General features: G+C 45.8%; 1 protein-coding gene across 4 annotated transcripts in view; it reads left to right on the forward strand.

Moving 5' to 3' along the window:
* Window positions 1-19,682, forward strand: part of Dgk (diacyl glycerol kinase 1) — a 563,049-nt gene that overhangs the window by 297,113 nt on the left and 246,254 nt on the right. For all 4 annotated transcript variants that reach the window (XM_050179474.3, XM_050179478.3, XM_055071476.2 and 1 more), the window contains exon 4: window positions 7,747-7,773. The gene's annotated coding sequence lies outside the window, so the exon portion shown is untranslated. The remainder of the gene's footprint in view (window positions 1-7,746; window positions 7,774-19,682) is intronic.

The following is a 19,682-nucleotide window of genomic DNA, read 5'->3' on the forward strand; positions in this document are numbered from 1 at the left end:
AGTGTTGGCATCTTATGATATGAGCGTTCCTGAGAGACATTCCCGTCGAGGACTTTCATGGCAGCAAACACGTCTACGCAAATGTATTGATGCCGGGGGAGAGTATTTTGAAGAATTTTGACCATTTGTACGGGTCTGGTCAATAAATCTATTTTTCCCAGAAATTGCTCATTACTTTCATAATCGACCCTGTAGATTGACATATTAGGTACGAAAGATCGTTAATCGGTGTGTGCAAGTGAGCCTCTGAGGCGAAGAAAAGTAATATGAAATAGAATATCAAAATTCAGATTAGCATAAATATCTGTGATTTTTCGGGCCGGAGAATTCAACCACGATATCATTATTAGGCACGCCGCTGTGGGGCACCCCAGATTAATTTCGACCACTTGGGGTTCTGTAACGCGCGCGCAATGCTCGGTGCGCTGGCGTTCTTGCATTTTAACGTGATAGCGTTGAAGGAGCCCGTGTAGCAGAAAATCCGGCGTCCCGCGCGTCTGGCGTCCAGCGAATTTATTACGAAAATAATTTTTCCGAACGTGCATACCCAACCGCTTCTCTACCGCCAAAGTTGCTCATACCTTGTCTTTCATTCTTTCCAAAGTTATTCCTCGGAATTTTGAAAACGGCAGCCCACAAGCAAATGTAGTGGGAAAACACCGACATTGTTTGGCCTTTATGTAAGCTCTTCTCAGACTGAAATGTTAAAGTGCGAAACAGTAACAGGAGATCGACCCACGGAAAAGGCCGTGTTTCTACCAGAAAGCTCGCCTTCGCACATAGCGTTCGCAGCCGCGTTTCCCGGTAAACGTTACGGTTACACAAGCTGCAGTTGCCGGGAAGCATGAAGAGCAGTAAGGGTCTTTGAAAGCTATCGCGTTCCACTCTTAAAGGCGAAGCTTAAGCTTCTTCCAGACTTTTTCCCGATCAATATGCGGCCGCCGTGGCCGGGATCTGATACCGCGCCCTCGGGCTTAGCCGCGCAACGCCAAATCCACTACCACTACGTCGCCGTAATGGTGACGTAGTGGTAGTGCTGGTGACGTGGTGGGGACGTTATAGCATTAATTTGAAAGGTTGAAGAAAAGAAAGCAGGGATGAGGAATTGAACTTGTAAACGCCAACATGCTTCATCATATTTGTGTGATAATGGGCGTTTCTATGGAATATCTTTCTTGGCACGCATCAGCTAAACAACGACCACCACAACAACAACGAACACGACGACCACGGTGACGGCCGAAAAGATGTTCGATCAGCGTCACGTTCATTTCGCTGAAAAAAAAAAAAAGTCATGAAAAGACCCAAGATGTCGATACGGCGACGTCATGCTTTTCAATTTCTATTCTTTCATTGTCATCCGTTGCACCGAGTGGCCTATCACGTCGATAACGGCGGTGCTGTTGGGCCCAAGTCAATGACAAACGGCAAGGAGAACTACAAAGCTTGCATTGAAGATGTTTTTGATAAGTCTGGGACACTCCAAAAATGTTGCACAGGTCAGCATTTGTTCGTGGTATACTGTTCTAGAAATAAAGGCACAATTCAGTCATAGACGGGGAAGCAAAAATGCGCCTATTTCAGGAACCAACCTTCGTGGTTTAGGCAGTCTTGTCTCACCCGCTCATCAGCATACTGATTGTGTAATTAATATCAATCAATCAATCAATCAATCAATCAATCAGTCAGTCAGTCAGTCAGTCAGTCAGTCAGTCAGTCAGTCAGTCAGTCAGTCAGTCAGTCAGTCAGTCAATCAATCAATCAATCAATCAATCAAACAGTCATTCAGATGTTTATTATATTGTCTAGGAACAGCAACTGTGCCTTCGTACGGATGCACTTAAAAGTAATACGCGAGGCAAAATGTACACAGAAGGAAAATGGGGCAGGCAAAGCACTGTGAAATAATAATAATAATTAATAATAATAATAATAATAATAATAATAATAATAATAATAATAATAATAATAATAATAATAATAAATGTGGCAGCAACCATCGAACGTGATTGTCGAACTCTGCGACAGTTTTCTTGTGAGACCTGCTGCGTATCCCCGCGCTATTCGTGAATCACGGAACCATGCGGGGGCAAATCAGCATGCGCTCGAAGTGGCGGTCTAGTGCATCCTCCCAGGTGAGCTCAGTGCTCACTCTTGTCGTCTTTCTGTTCCCCCCTTTCTTCTTACCCCCGGTGAAGGATAACAAACCGGACGCCCGTGTGGTTGACCTCCCTGCCTCTCCTCTCCTTGCTTTCTCTTTCTCTCTCTCTCTCTGCCAAGCACAATGCCCAATGATAGCACGGCAGAGTATAGCTTGTAATCACAGCACAATCGTGTTGGGTTGTGTCAACCATGTGTGCCATCTTGGCACACTTATTGGCCAAGAATGGGCACACACCAATGTCACTCATCCAGTGCCGAATTTGTCTGCTTGTGTCCGCACCCAGTGGCCCATGTTGTCTGGTCGACAAGACAACAGTCAGCACATAACCAGTGGCCCACGTTGACTGTCCTTCCGGTTTTTATTGCGCGAGATCGGCTGGCGTCTATCCAATGTGATCCAAGTAGCTAAACAAAGCTAGCGATTTAATAATGAAGATTAGCAGAGTGAGAGATGAGCAAAATGCAAAGGCTAGGAGTTTTCATATTAGTGATGTTGACATTTCATTCTGTTACTAAAATTAGTGTTAAGTAATGTGGTAGAATTGTGCTTGGTTAGTTTCTTCAATTTATGTTTGTTGTGCATTGCAACACAAAGGCATTGTTCTTTTTTCGAGTAAGAGTGCGCGTTCTTAATTAATGTATAATGATATTCTACTACCTGTGTAAATAACTTTCGTGTATGATGCTTTTAAACATCTGTTATCGGTTTACCTGTCACATGTTGCCATGTATGTATGGTCTCCTGGGCCCCGTCAAGCTGTTTTCTTGCAGCTTTTAGACCCGGAGTCCAGCCCGGATATTTTCTGGTAAATAAGGGGAATTGAATCGAATTGAATTGAATCGAACCAGTCATGCTCATTTGGCAACCCTACACTTAGGGAATGGGAAAGTCGGGGTGGAGGGGAGAGAGAGAGAGAGAGAAAACAAGGGTAGGAAAGGCAGGGAGGTCAACCAGAACAGCATCCGGTTTGCTACCCTACACTGGGGGTGGGGGAAAGGGGAATAGAAAGAGGAAGAAAGGGAGAGAGGAAGCACTGAGTACGTGTGGGAGCGACACCATACAAAAGGACACTATAAACGGTCTGTTAAGCCCGTGCACTTCAAGTACCGCACTAGTGCACGAATCGCTTTTCGAGCCAGTGACGGATGTGGCCACGGTCCGAGTATCTTTGACTCGGTGAAACATCTCGAGTCCAGTCTGCGTAAAGTTGCCCGCAGAGAGAGGCGTTGGACATCGTAGCGAGGGCAGGTACACAATAGGTGCTCGATGGTCTCCTCGCACCCACAGGAGTCGCACATCGGGCTCTCGGCCATTCCTATACGGTAGGAGTATGCGTTCGTGAACGCCACTCCCAGCCACAAGCGACACAACAAGGTTGTTTCGCCGCGGGGAAGGCTAGATGGCAGTTGTAGCCGTAGCGTCGGGTCCAGTTTACGTAATCTGCAATTGAAGCCACTTGAAATCCAGAGATCTTGGGACTTCTTACGGAAATATATATAAAAGAACGAATGTGCAAAATTACAAACAAGGACCGAGTTGGCGAGTTGGTTAAGCTAGGCGAGTTGGTTAATAAATCCGAGAAACAAAAACAGCCTGAGATCACGAGTCTTGGGCTGCTAAATGTGAGTTCAGTTGAGTTGAGTTGTTGTAGGCTACTGGTGATGCTCCTAAGCTATCTCAATCGAGTGTGGGAGACTGGCGACGTTCCTCCTTCATGGAAGGTGGCTTGTGTTTTCCCAGTGCTGAAGCCCGGCAAAGAAATGACGGACTTGGCCTCGTATCGTCCTGTATCACTGACGTCGTGCGTGGCTAAGCTCATGCTAAATATGCTCGAAGGAGCGCGAGTGCCACTGATGTGCGCGCCGGCAGCCAATGCACTGGCGATGTTAGCCTCTCACGGAATGCGGACGGTGTTGTTAGCCATTTTTTGCGAGACTGAGAGAGGCTCTTTAATAAAAACTAGCCAGATTGGCCGGCGGCACACCTATAAAAGTTGCTCCAATTTAGGTACTCGTGCTGCTGAAAGCACGTTTTCCTTGCTCTAAAGTTATCTGGTGTATAGGAAGTTTGTGTTTAACTGCTTTCTTGTTATCCTGAAGCATTTGTGTTGTTGCTATTAGTTTGCTGCTTTTATGATGTTCCCTCTTTTCTACACTTCCAACGACAGTGATGATGGCATGCAGCAGGTAAAGTTTAGTCTGAAGTAGCCTTCTACATGCCGCTATAGCCAGCTATAGGATGACTGTACGTAACTTAAGCCATAGTGCATAGTAAGAAAACACAGCCTGCAAGAAACCTCATCTCAGCTGTGTTCAGGCTCACTAAAACTCGGCTGATTTAATGTTATGTGCTGCTTTTAAAAGTAAACAGGCATTTCTTTGTATATACAGAGAATAAACCACCGAGCCTTGTGCTTTTCTATAAATTCATTATCTTATCACGGTGCCTATTAAGTCTGAATTCGAGGAGGCAAATGCTACATGCAGGAAATCAACATAACGTAGCAGTCAAAGTCGCTCCGCATAGGCCAGAATGGTGGAGCTACACCAGAGAGCACTGCTATATATCGCGCTTTAAGTTTTTCTAATAGCCAGCCCAGACGGTGCAGATAAAAGCACCCGGAAACGTCAATGAATCTTTCTTTCTTTCTTTCTTTCAAAGGGTGCTGGGCAATGTGTTTGCCTTAAATGGCTGCGCCTTGCTGTCTGTGTGCAATGAGCTGCGAGTTAAGAAAATGAGTCGCTGGGAAAATTAAGAAAACGAAGGCGCGGCAGTGCGTTCTGTTTCCTTTTCTTCTTCTTTTTTCCCCTTGGGTCGTTAAAGTATTTTCGGCTCGTTAGCACATGTGTTGTTTTTCATTTTCCATAACCACGTTACGCCTTGAGAGCGATTCTAGCAGTTCCCTTTCATTATTTGCGTCTAAACTTCGCAGAAATGGCAAGATGGACTTATTTTGCTATTTTGTTTCTTTCTCTTTCTTTATGTGTGAAGGTATATGAGAAGTGTATATAAAGAGCGAGTCGCTTCGCTGATCACAACGTGTGCCTGGCGCAGTTATTTTCTCGCCGCATGTCTGCTTGTCTTGCTATCAAGAATTTGGGATCAGCTCGAACATTTCTCATTTTTTGCTCGATTTTTTCTTCGAGCTTTAAGTAAGGGGATGTCGCTTCGTTGATGACAGCTTGTACCCAATACTGGAAAGTGCTTTGTTCCCATCTCGTTTAAGTACAACTTCCATTTTCTTTTCGTCTTGTATAATCACTTTCTCGGGTGTTCTGTCTCGCTGATGACGTCACGGGAGAACCACTAGCGAGTTGTAATCCTGCGTTTCGCTACAAGCATCGGGAATCATTTATTATCATCCCTTAGTACAGAATAGATAGATAGATAGATAGATATATAGATAGATAGATAGATAGATAGATAGATAGATAGATAGATAGATAGATAGATAGATAGATAGATAGATAGATAGATAGATAGATAGATAGATAGATAGATAGATAGATAGATAGATAGATAGATAGATAGATAGATAGATAATGCTTCAATGTGGATGCCAGCAAGCGAGCTGTGCCGTTCTCGCGCCCTTGATTTGATCTCGATAAAACAATGACGCGCTTCGTCGGAAGGAAACAAAAATAGGCACAAGCGATGAGGCAGTGCCAGCCCTCGAGAAAAAGATGTCGTTTAGCCTAGAGCATCCGGCAAACAGACAACGTTTCCAAACGGAAACAACGTTTCATAGAGGGATGCATGTGCAGTATGCAATGAAAGGCCATTGTTCGCCACGCCATACGTTACACGGCAATGATAGCATGACATTTCTGATAAATTGTCAAGAGAGAGAAGCTATAGCCTCGTCGTGTATCGTACTTCTTATTCCGTCTTGCAATATTATACTCACGGTGTTGAATTGACGCTGCATGACATAGCAAAGATTGTTTCTACGTATCACTTTGAGGTCGGCGTACAGTAAAGGTCAGTTAAGTTTGCAGGTAGATCTGGAAGGCTGAACTCTGGGACAGGCCTTGATGAAAGTGTCTGCACACTGTGTGACCTCAACGCTGTCTCAGCCATGCTTCAGTCTCCGCTATTTCTATCAGAAACACATAACTGTTGAGGCATAAGGCAAACAAACATTTGTACAGTTTTCTTCGGTAGCGGCACTTGACCCATCGGCCTGTCCTCCTGTGAAAACACACTAAACACTTTGTGCTATTGGCAATATGCTGAAGGCGACGCTTTGCGCGCCGCCATCTTTTCTAATGTGCATTTATGGGCAGTACACACACGCACACACGCGCGCGCACGCACGCACGCACGTACACGCCTACCTACATTGCCATTTGTCACCTTTTTTTTTTTTTTTCGTCTTTTGCTCGAAATTTCGCAGTGCTGCCGTATCCTTTCTCCCCATCCCCACGCTTAGGGGGTCATATGTAGCCCCCGCCACCTGTAGAATAAGTAAATATTTAATGAGACTCCGCGATCACGAGTGTCACACAGGGCTGCTGAAGGTCGAGATACTCGTCATTTATGTTCCAGAGCCAAGTGCATTACTTGCATAGAGAACTCTGCAAGCTTGGCAGTGGGCTAGTTGGCTTGGCATAACTGAAATTTACGCATACATTTACGTAAGGCTTAGACTAAATTGAAGGAGGGCGGGATGGGGAGGAACATAGCTACAATGCACGGAATCTATTATGCAGCTTTCGCTCCTTTGGCAAAATCTGTTTTAAGTAATATCTGTACACGCAGAACCCTATGGTTAAGTGCCAGCAGTAATAAGTATATGCATTATATGCGTTATGTGCCGAGTTGTGTGTTAATTTTACTCTGCCGTCAAAGAGTGCCCCGTGCCAAAATTAACAGTTTTCCACAAGCTATTGCCATGTGACCAATTTGCCTTTACCGCTGGGTATCGTTTAACCTTTCCGTTGCAATAGGTACGAAAGCACAGAGGCAGAGCTCCAGCGTATAAACGAAAGACTCATTAGGAATGGTTAACTTCGCCGCGCAATCTGCCACCTCATTCAAGGGTGCTTAGTGTTGTGTAGTGCAATGGCACGTTCTTTGTATTTATTTATTTATTTATCTATTTATTTATTTATTTATTTATTTATTTATTTATTTATTGTCTCACTACCTTAACTGGTTCTACGTCTCATGCAGATGAAAACAGAGAAATAAAGGAAGAAAGAAGGAATAAAGAGGAAACGCGGCCTCATTACTGCGCCACTGGACTTCATTAATAAAGAAAGATAGTGCTATTTGGCAAGCAACAAGAAAAGAATAATTCATGTATTTGTTGATATCATGCGCAACAGACAGCTACAACGAAGCTGACGTATTTGGCCACATGGATAGAAAACACGCGCCTTCTCGTTAGGTTCTGTGGTACTGGGGGCTCTGGCATGAGACTAATGGTGTTTACGCCGAACGAGCGGCGCAGTTGGTGTGTGTGTGTGTACCTCTCTGCATGTGCAACCTTTGGCGAGTGATGCAACCGCCAGCTTTTCGGTCGCTGCTTTTCAGCTTCTCATAGTTGGCGCTACTTCTTTCTTCCTGTTCCTTCGCAGGTGCTGCCCGTGAACCGGAACGATAGGGTGAGTGTCTCTGGTCGCCAAAAGGAGGTTGCCCGTCTACTATACACCTATATTCACCATATACAAACGATACAGACTAGCTGCGTCTTCGAATGCAAGATATAGACGGAGAGAAAGTAGATTGGCGATGACGGCACCGTGGTGTACGGCTGTTACCCTGAATCATATGTCAACGTCGCAACGCGTACGCGGCACAAGCGCGCTCCGTTAGGGTGAGCGGAAAAATAGATTGAATGCGTTTCATTTGCGGCGTGATGAACTGCACTCCTAATGGATATAACGCGTCTTATTTCTAGATTGGGCAATAACGTTAGGAAATGATGGTGGACGGCTACTGATATTGAGTACGAAGGATATGGACTAGGATATTGAAATAGGGGTACATGCAGTATAAGCTTAAAAAATAAAAAAGGTGAGGGGCAGATTGTAGATTGTTTCTAGCGCAAGTGCGGGGGTACTGCTGTATTTGATCGAACGATTTAAGTGATGAGCTGGCTGGACTCATCGCGCGGTTCTTTCGTCTCTCGCAATATAAGTGAACAAATTGACAAGACGGCTTGACTGAAATTTCGCAAGGTTCATTAATTAATTCAGTGTTCTTACGCTGAATCGAAGGTCAACTAGGTGTGCTTATCCAGCTTTTGGATAGAAAAATTAAAGAGTTGACGATGTTGAAGCCGACGTTTGCATTCAGCGTCGTGTCCCACGTGTTCGGAGCTGTGAGGGACTAAACAGGTGCATTAACGGCGGCCGAACTGCCATTCTTTCCAGTCCAAACAGACGGTGAGCGCAGCCATGATGAGGCTTCGCAACCGGTGCCTAATTTGGATTGACATTTGCTAATAGAAGGAAATGTCCACTCTGTTGGGTCATCAAACGATAGTGTTAATTGTTGCTGTTTCATTAAAGAATATGGCAGAGTGAAAGATTTCAGGAAGTAATGAGGTGTCGTGTTCCGATACACGACAAAACTAAACGATAAAAACTGACGTGTGTATTACAGGGGTAAGCACTTGAGCTGTCTTATCATTTTTTTCATATCGACCGTGCATCTATTCAGAATTACTATTATGGAACTATTTCTCATGTGAAGATTAATTGTCTGTATAATTGACGGAATCATTGGAAAATAATGTCCGAATGAAAATAAAGACAGAAAGGAGCAATCGAGAACATCGTCATCAAAGGGGTATGCTAGAAGGTTTTGAGTTTGTATGTATTATTAACTGGATGCAAGGGGATATGTGCGTGCTAGACGCGACGGCTACTCATCTACTCTTACATCATATATTAGCTCAAAAAAAGAAAGAAACGAAAAGAAAAACGTTAAACAATACAATGGCAAACACCTGCACAGTTTGGTAAGCACATCGACATGTTCAAAAGAAAATTAAAAGCACTTTTTTCGGACATCCGTAAGCAAAAGTGATGGGTGTTTTCATTTTATATGTTTCTGTCGGTTACTGCTTTCAGTATTCAGTTCACGTTTCTGCGCCCGCGGCTATGCGCTGATTGCACAGTTTGTGTTAAACTGTCATTCCTAAGTCTTTTCAATTAGCTATCCCTGTACAATCAAATTTAAGATTGAATGTTTTTACTTGTTTCTATCGCTCTAAGAGCCGCATCTCGTTAAGCTTTTATAGTAATTTATTAACCAAATTAGATGCTTTCTTTTTAAATCTTAGGTGTAGTAACTTGGGAAGGTAGTCCTATAACTTTCTACAGGTAAACGCACTGTTTCACAATCATTAAATGTCTCTACTTTTCGCGATTTTCCTTTAAGAACGAAACGATGTTTCACGAATCGAAGTCCTGCTGGTGATTCGGTTCTAACGTAAAGCGCGTTTATTGAAATGGATTAAGTTCTGTTCACGTCGTCGGTCACGTTTGTTTCTAATGAGACCGTTTCTGCGTGGCGCACGTGTAATCTGGGGACGGAAATATTTGTCGAGCCCGAGGTTGGGTTTCCCTCAAAAAGCGTTTGCACCGGAAGTCTCGTCGTTGCGTCGCAAGGAGGACCGCTGCAAGTCTCTCTCGCGATCGCATAGGGGAGACGACGCTGTAGCGGCTCGAGAGCAGCCTCTTCTGGGGACACTTTTCCCTCGGCTCTTGTGACAATGGAAGAAGCGCATCGTCGGATCAGAATGCAAATAAACCGGACACTCCCGTAATGCATTCAACGAACAGCCCTCGCATCGTGCTGCTTTCCTTTTTCCACGAGTTTCTGCTGTTACTGGGAAGCACCGCTGATGAGTATGACATGCAAATGGGCGTTTATTGTTGGCACCTGTCAGAATAGCCGAGGAAGGTGGGCCTGCGCTTTGTTTGCAGCGAAGCGTCAGAAAGCCCTTCAGCTCACTTTTCTTTCCTTCTTTTTTTCAATTTTCCTTTTGAAGGAAACTAGAAGGGCTACTTTTTTTTGCAATGTTGTTTCTTTGTTGCTGCGTTAATTGCTTAAAACTGGATAATTAAAAGGAGGACAATCCACGAATTTTTTTTCTCATTAGCTGCGCAACATTGATGAAATCCGACTACCACTACTGCAGAAAAGGCTACACCGACAAAACCGCTGACAAAGCAGAATTAAGGGAGAAAAAGGAAGTAAACAAAAACAAAAATGCTGAACGCGTTAATATGTGCACAATTCACGGAACAATAAGACGGGAATACAACTGTCATTCTCAGTAAGGTTTTTCCAGGGCATACGAAATGTTCGTTAAAGCTCTTCCCGTGGCCATCGTAATTTGCTAAGAACGTGGAAAGTACGCTTCAATTTTTCTTAAGTTAATTTCAAGAGATTTCCTATATTTTTAATCAATTGTGTCTTTTCGCTTGACAAATACGCGCTGGAAAGATAAGCTCGGCTTCGGTTACCGCCTACGTACATAGCACGCTAGCTATTGTGCTGAATACCGGGTCGATGTTGTCAACAAGCCTCGCAAATACATCGCGTTCCCGCTTCCAGCACCTCTTTCGGTGCGGCTTAAGGTTACTCGGGCGCGAAAAACTGGGGCTGCCGCCGCTGTGAGGTGTTTCATTGCTATTGCCGTGTACAGAAAATTAAGCGGGCTATAGACGCGACGTCAAATAATATTCTAGGGCGTACTCTCTTCGACGAGGCGAGTTTAATTAAGTAAGGGGAATTTCCATTGAACTAAAATTGCATAGAAGCCCGTGCACACGTTGAGTTTTGTTTTGTTGTTGTTGTTGATCAATTACAGCTGTTTAGTTTGTCTCATATCTTCGTGAAGCAAGGAAGCGTGTCGAACGACAGCAAAATGGGCGTGTTTAATCTCCTGGCGCGCTGTTACTCCAGTGTGCTCAAGCTTATTATTAAAGGCTGTCGTGCTTCCTTCGTGCCGTTGTTTATTGGCCGGAAAATTTAAATCAGGTCGCGCTTTTACGAAAACAACACGGAACCTTTTATTGCCTTGCACGGCTGGGATCGAGCTTCTAAGCGTTAGATCGAATATATGAAAGAGCGCATAATTTATGTACGGTTTATCACAAGAAATTCTTAATCTCTATTTTCCTTTAAAAGAAACTTCTCTCAGACAGCCCCGCATAATTTTTTGCTAATGAAAAATCGCAGCCGACCGTCAGCACGGGCCACACGTGCTGCAAATACTAGTTACATTAAATTAGTGATGAAACCGGTGTGTACTACCTAGCTCGCATTTGAGAAATGATGCTTAAAATTTGTATGGCCATTATTTACACAAATGCTCTTCCAGAAAGGCGAGCGATATTTCGATGAACGTGTGCTGTGGCCAGAATGGCTTATGTATTCTGCTGACTGGTGTCGACTAGCCTTCTCGCGCTGCTAAGTTATCCTTGGCGCCGGTAGCCTTGCAATGGGCTGGCTCCTCTAGGACGTTCGAACAGATATATGCTATTCGATTCAGAGTTCGGAGGGAAATGTGGTAGCTCCACAATCAGAGCTATCGCATAAGATATCGCACACTATTTAGTGCGATATATCAAGCACCGGTATGTAGCAATATTTCATTGCGCAGATGGAATTGTTATTTCCTTGCAGTTGTCCTCCGCATTTTTTCTCGCTTCAGCTGTTCCTGTGTGTCGACTGCAGAGTGCACGTTTTGCAAAGCGCCGATGTATCCTGCTCCATAAGCTTGCGTCCTTCTGGTTTAAAATGCGTTGCTGTGGAGATGTTCAAACAGAGTGTATCTGGTGAAGTATCTGGTGCTCGTGAAATTGTTGCCGACGCACCACGCATGTCTCAGATGCAGCGCCGCCTTTCGCATTTCATGTGGCGAAAATTCCCGCAGAGGAAATTCGCGCATGCTCGGCGAACACATGTTAAAGAGAGAACAAGTGCGTTAAATAAATAAATAAATAAATAAATAAATAAATAAATAAATAAATAAGCGTGATAACTACACAACAACTAAAGGAGCGTCAGAACAACATCTGACTTCTGTCCATGCCACGGCACAAATCCGGAATTCGGGATACATTTTTGAGCGGGTAAAGTGGGCGTCACATTTTTTTTCTTTTGTTAATATATAGTACTTAGGAGATGTCGCCTTTCATTGGCGCCGGCTACCCCTGTTCACATAGAGATATGAAAAACAAAAAAGAGCTTAAACGCATCATTTATTTATTTATTTATTTATTTATTTATTTATTTATTTATTTATTCAAAATCCTCACAGGCTCCAGCAGGAGTGTTGTGTGAGGGGGGGGGGGGGCATGATACAATATATATGTTCATAAGTGGAAGCATTACAAGGAATGGAAAGAGATAAAACTAAAATGCAACTCGAAATCACAATAACGCAAAGTCCAGTCACAGGCGCACTAATGTAAACAAAAAGTCCGGTCACATAACTACACTAAAATCAGGACACATGAGAAAGCACAGAGTAGATTCAAAGGCAGGCACATGAATCCAGGCACTGAATTGAGTCGGGTAAAAAAGATCCCATAGAGTGAGCTTATCACAGACAAGCACTCTACTCAGTAGTTGCCGAGAATATTGCTCGCTTCTAGAAATCATTGGCGGGCCAGTAATGCTCGTCTGTGCAATGAACATGTTGGCCAAGGGCCTAAGAATTTCCCGAGGCTGAAGGGCCTGCTGTTTAATGCCGCTAAATCACATGCTAAACATCTTCTATGTGTGTCATGTCGCGGACATTCTTGCAGAAGATGCTGTACATCCTCATCCGCGTGGCCACAAGTGCATTCCGGAATATCAGCTCGAAATTTTTCGTAGAAGGTGTTCTGTGTACGCGGTACCGAACCGCAGTCGGTGAACGAGCGTTTCAAAGGCTCTGTTTGTATGCAATGTGGACGGGACCTTGAATTGAAGCGAAGGGGCAATGTGAAATAAATCTGAAGATTTCGAATTCTGATTAAACTGTGTTGCTTTGCAACCACGGGTTGAGATCTGTCTTAGTACGTACCGCAATTCGCCTTGTTATGAGAGAGACGATATGCGGCGTTATTAACATGCGCTTGTCCAGCTGCCTTGTCTGCTGCAACATTCCCAGGGATTTTTGCAGTGAACAGGTAGCCATAGGAACATTATTGTACGACACTGTTCACTTGCTTTTGTGAGTTCCTTAAGTGTCTTGTAAACTAACGCCATGTTTTGCCAATTGCCGATGCGCCACTTTGTGGTGACAAAGCTACCTACGAGTCACAAAGGATGACGGATTGTTTGCCTTTTACAGCTTAGCTGTTATACGCGAGGTTAATGTGGTTTGTGTGCGCAGGCAAACAAAATGGCGGCCACCCCAGAGCTAGAAGAGAGAGAGAGAGAGAGAGAGAGAGAGAAACTTTATTTGGTTCTTTCAAGGATTTAGCGTCTCGAGGTCTCCGTCGTCTTCTTGGGCGCCGGCGACTTGGAGCCTCTTCCGGCAAGGGTGGGCCCCTATTCTAGGGCTCCACTGAGCCTAGCTACCTCACTAGCCTGCTGCACTAAGGCCCTTTGGGCCGTGAGCTCGCAGCTCGTAAGCCGACTCTCCCATTGCTCCGCACTCGGGTTATTGTGTTGGTGGAGTGATTGATTGTGTTTGCATTCCCATGTGACATGATAGAGTGTGGGTGTGGCCCCGCACCATGGGCAGGTGTCTCTGTATTGTGTTGGGTACATTTTGTTTAGGATGTATAAATTTCGGAAGGAGTTTGTCTGCAATCTGCGCCAACTCGTTGCTTCCTCCTTCGTTAGAGCTTTGTGCGGTGGGGGATATTTGGCTCTCGTCCCTCTGTGTAAGTTTAAGATTTCTGTGTATCCTCCTTCACAAGCGTGTGGGTGATACTCCGGGGCGTGCGACTGCTCTGCTCGGAACGTGGTCTCTCGAGCTAGGCTGTCTGCCCTTTCGTTACCCTCTATGCCTGCGTGGGCCGGAATCCAGATTAACTTGTGCGTAACGTTCCTCTCGGCGAAGTTGGCTCCGCCAAGAATTCTGAGGGCGGCTTTGCTAATCCTGGCCCTCATGTAATTTCTGCACGCTTCCTTCGAGTCTGTTAAGATGTTTAGAGGCCTGCCTGTCCTATATCCTTCTACTGCCGCCAGCGCCACGGCAATTTCTTCGGCCTCCGCTGTGCCGGCTGCCTTTGCCGTCGCACATGTGATCAGATTCCCGTCGCCGTCCGCCACCACCGCCGTGGCCGTGCTTTATGCTTTAGTTCTTCTAGCTCTTGCCACGTACCCGCGAGAAGAGCTAGAAGAACTAAAGCATAAAGCAAAAGCGCATCGCCGGATATGCCTCAGCTGCGCTTAATCGCGAGAAGTGTTAAAACGTATTGTGATAAAAAATATAGTAATAAGAAAGTAAAACCGGTATAGACACTGTTTAGTATGAATTCCGGTTTGATGTCACGGGATCTATAGGCAAACCACGTAACGTTATCTCAGTTCCCTTCCACCCGTGCAATGGTAGGACGCGTGCGGTGAGGACTGCGGAAGAACAGAGCGCCTAAGAAAGAACACCGTCGCGAACAGAAGCGAGAATGTGCGCGGCGACGGCAGGCGGCAGGTAATACAGACGAGGGCCGCGCCGCAAACGCGAAGCGTATGCACCTTTGTCTGGATCACCCCACCGACTCCGTTCCCATATTGTGGATGATTTGGACTCCGTTATTGTGGATGATTTCAACATAGACGTGTCTCGGCCAGACGGAAAGTGGTTCGTGTGTTTCTCTTGGAAAGGTTCGGCATTCAATGTTACACAAACATCAGTGTGCCCAAGACACGCCATCGCTGCAGCGTAAAGGCCTCACATTGGCCAAGACCCTTTCCAGTGTCGCCACAGAGCCATTGACCGTATATCATAGCGATCATAAAGCGATATATAGTCACCTTGGTGACCAAATAATAAATCCAGAAAAGCAAACAATTGAAGGTTCAAAATAAAAAAACAGCATTGAGCTTGCACTTTAATAAAACAACAACAAAAAATATCGCGGAAACGAAATTCATTGTGGTATGTGTCTTTTATTTTCAATCAACATATTGATTATCTACACATTTATCACCATATATACAGGTCCGCTGGTTATCCACCTTCACAAAGTTGAATGGCTCTGATTTTTTTTTTTGCAGTTAATTTATGTATAGTAAAAAAGACCACATTGCAAGAAGCTCAGATGCAGTTTATGATGTTATGTGAGACAGTCTAAACGTCTGCATGCAGTTCCATTCTTGAATGACGAAGGCGGCTGTATAATAATTATTTTGGCAAGAACCATCTGTGTACGCTTGAATATAACCCGGGCATCGATAGTATATCTGGTATAACGCTAGTTGTTTTGCTGCTAGCATAAACATGTCTCGTTAGCGAATAATTCCTTCAATGGAAAGTTCTGTTTTCGGGGCGACGAGTAGCCATAGTGTGTAGGAGATTACTGAGTTCCAAAATCCGCGATGTAGTAGTAGATTTTTGTGCTCCTGAATCACCATACTAATACTCGCCCTGTCTCTATAAATGCAATTGCTAGTGGGTGCCTTTTGTGCTGCGCTGAAACGCGAAAGTAGTGTCGGAAGGTTTCAACCGTCCTCGTAATAGGAAACGGAGGATGACGTGCCTCTGCAATTATTAAGGAACTTCAGGTTGCTCGAGGAACACCTAAGCGTATTATAAGGCTCCTAGCTGTTCATCGTTGGGGTCTCCCTTCAGATGAACGGGAGGTTTCATACAGAACAGGTGAAGAATATGCTATCTTTTGCTTTATAAGTGCATTATGTACTTTTAGTAAGGATGCACTACTACTGCATTATGTACTTTTAGTAAGGATGAGGAAGACGACGAAGTGTCTTCTTGGCAGAACACTTGTTTCTGTGCTCTGTGAATTTTTGGTAAAATCTTCGCCTTTCGAGGTGCCTCGCCTCCCCGTCTTGCGGCCATGGACGCGGAGCATGCCAGAGGCCCGCCTGGCCAGAAGTCATCACGGCCGTCAACCGCAAGGAAGCGAGTTGGCTCCCCAATGACACCGAAGACACCGAGCTGTACTCTATGTCGGAAAACGACTCATCCGACGACGGCTTCATACCCGTCCGGAGTAAGAAGGCGAGGAGAAAAATCGTCAACACAGCGCCGTCAACTCCTGCGAGCACAACGACTGTGAAGTCAAGGCCTGCGCGCTGGCCACACGTCATCATCTTTATGCCGCAAGAACCGTCAAGCAACCTACGATTGCTGAACAGGCAAGCCCTATCCATTTTTCTGGAATGTGCGGTGCCGGATCAAATTAAAGACATAAGAATAAATCCACGCAAGAATATACTCGCCATAGACGTGTACAACGCGAGTGCGCTTGGAAAACTTAAACAAATCGCAGAGCTAGACGGAATCAAAATGCTCCCCTTTATCCCGATCGACGACACATCCATAGTCGGTGGGATTTACGACATTGACATTGCCATTACCAATGATGACTTACCTAGCCTCATCAAGCCGGCATACGAAGACACGATCATTACGCAAGTGCGCCGCCTTGGGAATACGCGCTGCGTAAAAGTTATTTTCAAGGGGGATTGCATACCATCCCACGTTAAAGTCGGACATTTCCGACATCCGGTTCGACCATTCATCCAGAAGCCGCCTCAATGCCATCAGTGTTTCAGGCAAGGACACGCCAAGGGCGTGTGTCCCAACTCGCTACTGTGTCCCCGTTGCGTTGAACCTCATGCAGAACAGACCTGCGGTGCCACGGTCCTGAAGTGGCCAACTGTAGCGGCCCTCACGCGCCCTCGTCGAAAGACTGTCCCCGCATCAAGAGGAAGCGCGTGGTTCTCAAGCAAATGGCCAGAGACAATTCGGCCCACAGGGAGGCAACCGAAGTAGTCCGGCGTCGGCGTCGATGTCGTCACCATCGTACGTCTTCGAAGAAGGCGCATGCGCGAAGCGATAGTACACGCTCCACTACGGTACCACTTAGTCGCGCCGCGAAAGGGCCCACAACTTCCACGAGGGAATCAGACAAGACTCTTTCTTTAGAGGAATGGCCTACGCTACCGAGCCGCTCCCTTGCTAAGGAACCTCAGAAGGTCGCGGCCCCACCGGAGGCTTCTCCGGCCATTGATGATTCACCTAAAACAGATCGTCAAGTCATCTCGGTGATATACGTTCTCTCATGGAGGCCATTCGAGCGCTTTTAGTGAACATGGCGACACCGTCTGCTCGAAGCGCACTTAAAGTGCTGGACGCCTTAAGCCCAGTGCTTGCATCCCTCAACTAGAAAGATGGCTACCCATACCCCATCCTTCCGGAAAGAAGTCAAGGCAGCGTCCGTCATCCAGTGGAACGCCAGAGGGCTAAAATCACGAATTTAAGATTTTCGTCAGTTTGTGTACACCAATGTGTTTCCGCTCATCGTCATTTGTGAGCCCAACATGTAGAAACCGATAAGACTGTCAGGATACGAATTTATCATGTCATCAACAAATGGTGCATGCAGCAAAATTGTCGTTTTTGTTCGTCGTGAACTCACTTATGTTTTGCAACTAATTGCGGCCCACGACGACAGTCAATATATACGCGTCATAGTTAAAAAGAACAAACTCTTGTTTACTCTCATAGGCGTGTATATATCACCTTCCAGCAATCTCGATGCCAAAAGATTTGCGGATATCTTGAGTGTTTGTCCCGCCCCATGGGTCATCATAGGAGATTTCAATGCACACCATCCAGCATGGGGAAGTACAAGCACAAACTCAAGAGGACGAAGATTAGCAAGCATCTCCCACAACTATGGCCTTACTCTCCTGAACGATGGTAGCCCCACCTTTCTTCGACGCGTGACATACGGCAGCTGCCTCGACCTTGCTTTCGTCTCCAACTCTCTCGCCAGATGTGTGAAGTGGTTTCCCGACATTGAGACACATGGGAGTGACCACATTCCCGCCTATCTGAACATCAAAGGCTTGTCGTCTAGATCAGGCCCACGGAATACCATTCGGACGATTCAATGCGCCAACTTCAAATCTGAGACGGAAGATGCCCGCCGCGAGGCCCTACCCTCTGGGTTAGAGCAAACGATTAAAATTACGATGCAAAACGCCACTCGCATGATGACGATCTCTTTCACGCGAAATCACTTCGACATAGAATTAGAGCGACTTCTAGCGCTTCGTCGCCGGGCGGAACGTCGATATCGGCGTACAAAATCAATCCATGACCTTAGGGCAGCCAGGAGGGTGCAAAAGAAGATTCAGCGTCGTATGGATAGAGTAGCGTCGGAACGTTGGGCAACGTTTTGCCAGACACTCGACCCCCGCAAGCCACTGTCTCACATTTGGAAAACGGTGCAAGGTCTCCGTTGCCTTCCGGAACGGCGTTTTCCATTCAAGGCGCTAGCGCTTTGCCAAGGGCGGCAAGACATCGATGTTGCAGAAGACTTTTGTGCGCGGATCGCAGACCAAGCGACTCGTCCAGATCCTCCAGCCCGAGCTGACGTCCCCCATTCCCGTGATTGCCGCATGGACCTTCCTTTTACAATGGAGGAGCTCGAAGCGGCACTAGCTCTCTGCAGGCGCTCATCATCTCCGGGTCCAGATGGTATATCATACCGGGCCTTGTGCTATCTCGGAGAGTTCGCATTGATAGAATTGTTGAGCCTTTACAACTCCTCATGGCAGGAGGGAAATGTTCCTGACGAATGTAAAGTGAGCCGCCTGGTGCCAATCTTGAAGCAGGGCAAATCTCCGGTAGAGCTCACCTCTTACCGCCCAATAGCGTTGGCCAGCTGTGTAGGAAGATAATAGAACGGATGATCCTTGGCCGCCTGGAATGGTACCTTGAATACTACAAGATTTATCCGATTTCCATGGCTGGTTTCCGACGTGACCGCTCTTCCATCGAAAATGTAGTTGATCTCGTTTCATATGTCCAGCACGAAAGGTCCCGTAAGCGTTTATCTGCAGCTTTATTTTTAGATGTGAAAGAGGCATACGATAACGTATTACATTAGGCCATTATCGACGCTCTTGCAACGGTTGGCCTAGGTGGTCGAGTTTCTTTGTGGATTGCAAGTTACCTATCTGCAAGATCATTCTATGTGTTAACTGACGATGGCCCAACTACGCGGCGCTATACCAGCAGGGGCGTCTCAAGGCGGTGCTCTCAGCCCGACGCTATTCAACCTCGCTCTTGTTGGACTTTCTGAATACTTGCCAACTACCATCAAAATTTCAATATACGCTGACGACATCTGTGTCTGGACTTCGACAGTCACGCGTCCTCAGATACGTGCGCGACTTCTAAGAGCGGCCACCTTGACAGCGAACTACTTGTGTAAACAGGGTCTCAGCATATCACCAGAAAAATGCGCACTAGTAGCATTTACTCGCAAACCGATGACGCCTTATGTCATCTCAATCAATGGGCGGACCATTTCCTATGTCCGAACCCACAGATTCCTTGGCGTAATTATTGACCAAGACC

The sequence above is a fragment of the Dermacentor andersoni genome, chromosome 5, assembly GCF_023375885.2.
Source record: "Dermacentor andersoni chromosome 5, qqDerAnde1_hic_scaffold, whole genome shotgun sequence".
Taxonomy (NCBI): Eukaryota; Metazoa; Arthropoda; class Arachnida; order Ixodida; family Ixodidae; genus Dermacentor; species Dermacentor andersoni.